The sequence below is a fragment of the Rhinopithecus bieti genome, unplaced genomic scaffold (genome assembly GCF_001698545.2).
Source record: "Rhinopithecus bieti isolate Rb0 unplaced genomic scaffold, ASM169854v2 scaffold_27781, whole genome shotgun sequence".
Classification (NCBI taxonomy): domain Eukaryota; kingdom Metazoa; phylum Chordata; class Mammalia; order Primates; family Cercopithecidae; genus Rhinopithecus; species Rhinopithecus bieti.
Genome location: NW_016812388.1, coordinates 1,059,746 through 1,065,639, shown reverse-complemented (window position 1 = coordinate 1,065,639; position 5,894 = coordinate 1,059,746).

The following is a 5,894-nucleotide window of genomic DNA, read 5'->3' as shown; positions in this document are numbered from 1 at the left end:
GGCGGCGGTTGGAGTGGACTGAAATAAAACCCCCCAACCCAGGCTGGGACAACAAGGGGAAGGGTTCAAAAAAAAAAAAAAAAAAAAAAAATTACAGGCAAGGAAGTGACTCATGAGGCCTGAGGGGATGAGAGATAGAGGAGAAACAGCAACAATGAAAACACCTCTGAGAAAGACAGGATGAGAGACTCTGGGGAAAGAAAGAAAACACAGTGAAAGTAAAGACCTTGCCAAGGGCCAGCCCATCATGTGGGCAGAGAAGAAAAGAAAGGGACGATGTGGAGGTGTGAGCTGAAAAGCACAGGTTCAGAGGTAAGTTGCTTTTAGCATCCATTTCAGGAGCAGAGCAAGGGGCAGCGAGGCCAACTAGCAATGTTTCCCATCAAGAGACAGAGAAGGGCAGGGAGCAGAAATCACTGTTTCCGGAGTGGAAAAACACAACTGAGTGTCTGAACGGCAAAAGTCACAGCGTCAGCTGGCTGGACAGCTGAGCGTCCAGGTTCGCCGGCCAGCTCAGGCAGCTGATGCTCACGTCCCCTCACCCCTGAGCCAGTCTGGAGCCAGGATATAAATAAGTCACCTGCGTATGTTAAAAATATAACAGGACAGCCATTGGCCTTGCTCAGCAACGTTGAAGAGTCCTGCAGATGGAATGGTGCACTTCAAGGGAGAAAAAGTACAAAAGAAAAATTGCTGATTATGGCAAAGGAGAAAACAGGGTGATTCATCTGTTAAGCCTGGGTCAAGAAAATGTCTTGGCCAAACAACTCACCACTTTTCTTTTAAAGACTAAGCGGACCCCACAAAAATGTGCACCTGTGTGGGCCAAAGGGTATGTGCTGGAACCATACATTGGAAACTGCCCCCAGTGTCTGCCAATTGCAGAATGGGTGCACACATTGTATTTTGAGACAGCAATGAGAATGAACAAACTTCAACTACATACAACAATGTGGCTGAATCTCACAGCAGAACGTTCTGGTTTCTGTGCCCCGCCCAATAATAAAGCAAGTTTCAAGTGTATATGTAAAGTTATTTTAACATTTCTTTATGCCATATAAACCTGTAGTTGTTTTGACTTCTTTGAACCAGTTATAACATCTTACTAGTTCCCTCGTTCAACTAGGGAGTTAAATAAAATCTTTGATATGTGTTCATTGTACATTTCCATGAGAACCATTATTTTACTTATTTAAAAAGACTATCCTCTATCACATGGGAAGAGGTCAGGTTCAGATGCATGGTCCCTGGGTTTCCTGAGGAAGGCCCCCTCTTCATTGTACCGTGGTCTGCTGGCAGGAGGCCCAGTAGACCTCATAGGGCAGGCGTGAGGCCAGGGCCCAGGTTGGCCTTGTCTTCTGCTTCCTGGCCAGGGTTGGCATGGACAGCAGAAGGCAGGGTGGATTTTGGAAGGAACTTTGCCTGGCCCAAAGGCAATAAACAGTGAGCAGGGAAGGATCCTGGCAAGGCCAGAGCTGCGGGCCCCATCATGGGCTGCCTAGGGGCTGAGGGACCAAACTGGAACGCTGGAATTTGGTGGTGCAAAAAAAGAAAACAATGCAGCTAACTGGGAAGCGCAAACACAGGATCCTGAAGGACACAGGTTTAGGTTCTTCTTTGCCCCCTTCCTAGTTCTGTGATCTGGGCAAATTAACAAATTCCCCAAGTTTCATTTATTCCTCTTTAAAAAAAATGTCGATGATACCACAGTACCTATTTCCTGGGTGGGGGAAGGGCAGTGTGAAAATTAAGTAAGGTGATATACATAAGGCTCTTGGTACTACCTCTGCCCTGAACATGTGATGAATGGCAGTTATTTTCATTGTTGTTGTCAGCGAGAGACTGCGGCTTCTGGTGGAGGATGCATTGAGTAAGTGCTTGTGGCTCTTGGGTTTTTTGATCTATAGAGCACTATTCATCACTATTATTTTCCCATGACCTAAACAAACATTGTAACCCTCCCAAGGTGAAGTAAAAAATAGAATGAATCTAAAAAGAAGTCAAGTTATCATTAATTTATCAAAGCAAGAAGTAAGTACTTTACAATTCTTAACCACAGGAAGAAAGATGCATAAGGAATTTCTTTCTTTATTTCTTTTCTTTTCTTTTCTTTTTTTTTTTTTTTTTTTTTTTTTTGAGACAGGGTCTCTCTCTGTCACCCAGGCTGGAATATGGTGGCATGATCTTGGCTCACTGCAACCTCCACCTCCTGGGCTCAAACAATTCTCCCACCTCAGCCTCCTCAGTAGCTGGGACCACCAGGCCCAGCTAATTTTTGTATTTTTTGTAGAGGCAGGGTTTCTGTATGTTGACCAGGCTGGTCTTGAACTCCTGGGCTAAAGCAATCCGCCCACCTTGGCCTCCCAAAGTGCTGAGATCACAGGTGTAAGCCACCATGCCTGGACAGGAATTTCTTCTAAGGGAAGAAGTAGCTAGTGATGGCAGTCGTAATGGTTGGCATTTATTAAGCATTTGTTCTCTGCCAGGCAGGATGCCCACGGAGCAGCATGTACTGTCCTTTCATTCCTCGTTTATCACATGCTAAAGGCAACCTCATGAAGGGGTGCATGTTACTGCCTGTTTCTAGTTGGGAAGTGACAAAGAGCTGGGATTTAAACCCAGGCTAAGCCAACCAGCCCCACTGTGTGTAGAGGAGGCTGAGAAGCCTGATCCTGGATGCTAGGGTGTGAGGGTAGATCTGAGGTGCTGGCAGGACCTCCAGGCAGCACTTTTCAGCCAGAAGTTGAAATGTAGGACTGATGCTAAGGAGAGGTCAGATATGTTATTTATTTAGCATATATTAATGGAGGGCCTATTATGTGTCAGGCACTGTTCTAGACTGAATAAAAGAGGCAAAAATCACTGCTTCCATCGAGCTATAATTCCAGTGGAGCATTTAGATAACAAACATAATAAATAAGTAAAACACATAGTATGCTAGCTATGGATAAGGTCCATAGAGAAAATTAAAGAGAGAAAGGATTCAGAGAGCCAGGGGTGGGAGTGGAGGGTGCAAGTGTACTTAGGGTGGTCAGGGAAGGCTTATTTAGGGGCATTTGTGTAAAACCTGAAGGAGGTGAGGGAATAAGCCATGCAGCTTTTTGGGAGGAGAACATTTTGGATGGTGGGAACAGCAGTGCAAAGGCCCCAAGGTGAGAGAACACTTGGCATGTTTGAGGAGCAGCAGGAGGCCATTGTGGCTGGACCAAAGTGGACAAGGGCACGCATGTCAGAGACGTGTCGGAGACAGGCAGGAGGTGCAGACCCAGGGGGGCCTTCTATGCTGAGTGACTCGAGGGTGGTCCTGAGCAGACCAAATACACCGGCTGGCTTAGGCAAAAGAACTACTCTGGCCACTTCATGGACAGTGAAGTCTAGTGGGGCAGAGGTGACACAGGAAATCACTCAGAAGCCACTTACAGTAGCTCAGACAGGAGACGGTGGTAGCTGGAGCAGCATGGCAAGTGGCTTCGGGGAGAAGTAATGAGATTCTGGGATTTGGGAGTCTTCAGAAACCTTTGAGACTATCCTTTGAGGGGTGTTCCAATGTGGGGCCTGATCCCAATAACCTTTCTTGGAAAGCCCTCTCCTGGTGCCTCCAGGATAATAGAACACATCACCCATGAAAAGGAGGCTTTCTGGCCCCTGCCAAGTGTCCGGGCACAGGGCCAGCTTTTTCTCTATCCCCCAGGGCTTCTGGGCCCCTCTCTAAGACATGAACAGTGGCAGGTAATGAGCACTGAAAGCCCCTTAACTTTCCCTCAGATTTTCCTCAGAAACGAAGCAAATGCCACCAGGAGCAATGTTCCAGTTTCTATTGTTGCGTTAAAAACACCCTAAAACTTTACGACATAAAGCACTATGTTCTTACGCTCTTGGATTCTGTGGGTCAGTAACTCTAAGAGGGTACCACGGGGGTGGCTTGTCTCTGCCCCATTATGTTTGGACCCTCAGCTGGGAAAGTTCAATGGCTGGGGGTAATGGATGACAGAGTCTGGCATCACCTGGAGGTGTCCTCGCTCACGTTCTGGCTGTCGGCTGGCATCTCAGCTGGCTACTGGGCAGAACATCTACACTTGGCCTCTCCCTATGGTCTCCTTGTGTAGGGTGGCGTGGGCGTCCTCCACGCCACAGTGGCTGGGTCTGGAAGGCCTGTGTTATGTGCATGAGAACTGACCCTGCAGCAGCCACCTGGCAAGCAACAGAGATACCAGAGAACAAAATTGCCACACTGCAGATAGCAAGACAAAGAGGTAGAAAGTACTGGGGGCCCGAATTAACCTGGGGCACTCTACCTCAAATTTCCTGTTTGGTGAAATCAAATACATTTTCTGTATTGCTTAAACCAGTTCAAGTTGGGGTTTTCTGTTATTGTCACTAAAGGCAGCATAACTGATACAGCGCTCTTGATCTGCCACGTCTCTGGTGGGCTGCATACTCCGGGGAAGGAAGCCAGGGCTGGAGCATCACCACCCACGACAACCGATGTCCTGCTGCCTCCTGGGGCAGCTGGGGTCAGGGGTCCCTATGGTTGTTCATGCATGAGCCGTCAAGACGTGATTCTCGGCATCTTCCCCCCATAAAGGCAAGAAATTGATTCTTTGCAATTCTCAAGAACTCACACCCAGAGGATAGAGGCGGGGGTGTGTGGGGAGTAGTTCTGATGTGTGGTAACTTGACGGTGATGAAACAAAAAAATGGAAAACACTAGGGGGAGAAAACCCTTCAGACATGGCCCCAACACTCTAACTCCCAGGGAGTTGCTCGCCTGAAGTTGTGCGTATGGTGAAAAAAGAGGCTGCTAGTGTCCCAGACACATCCCTCAGACCTTTCAGTGAACTTCAGCCAACTTCAAACTGTGTGTCTCTATGCCTGTGCCTGGGACTTTTTCCAAAACTGTGGAAATCCCCTCAACTCACGTGCAAGGAAAGCCAGAAGTGGGGGAGAATTAACACCCCTAGGGAGCAGCCTTCCACCAATGCACCTGGAAGCTGCTGTATAAACACCCTGTCCTCTCCCTTGGGTGGTAATATTCTGAAGTGTGTGTTTGATATTGGTTTCCAGAGCTTTCCCATGGAACTAAGCTCCATCTGCCTGTTATGAGAGCTGGTGGAACTGCATCCTTTGTTGGCTGCCTTCCTTCCTGAATCACTTCCCCATTTCCCCCTTCCCTACTGGCATTATCTGCCCCTCCCAGATAAATTGCCTATGCTCAAATCTGTCTCAGCATCTACTTCTGGGGGGCCCAAACTAAGGTAGTGATCATAAGGAAGTGGTTGGTTGAAGAACATGGGAAAATAAATTGACAGGAAAATCTCTGCGGGATGAAGTGACAATCGAGCCATAGGATTCTCTTAACTAGGAAACTCCAGAAGTCATGAAACCAGGGCTTTTTTGACTTGCCAACTGGGAGATGAGCCTCCTAAATTTTCAAGGCCTACTGGCAGCTCAAGGGTGCCCAATTGTTGAGCCTTCTGTGTGTCCAGGGTCCAGGGCACCATTAATGCCATTCTGATTGGATCTAATCCCAACAACACCCGTGAGCAGCATTTCACACTGACGACCGCTCATCCGCTCATCCCCTGTCTCCCTGCAGCTGAGGAAACCTCTCAGCAGTGATCAGCATAGAGAACGGATCCTCTTTTGTTCTTGTCCATTTAGTGTGTTTATTTTCAAGATTGCATTTGTGGAAAGCATTTAAACAGCACCGTTTATAAGAAAACAAAAGTCACCAGATGGAAAAATAGAATAAGAAACACACACACACACACACACACACACACACACACACACACATACACGAACTCCCCAAGCAATAGCCAGGGCAGCGGGAGTTATTGTTGTCCTGCTGTTGTGGATAATGCAGCTGTGTTGGAAAAGCTGTCTGCCTTTGA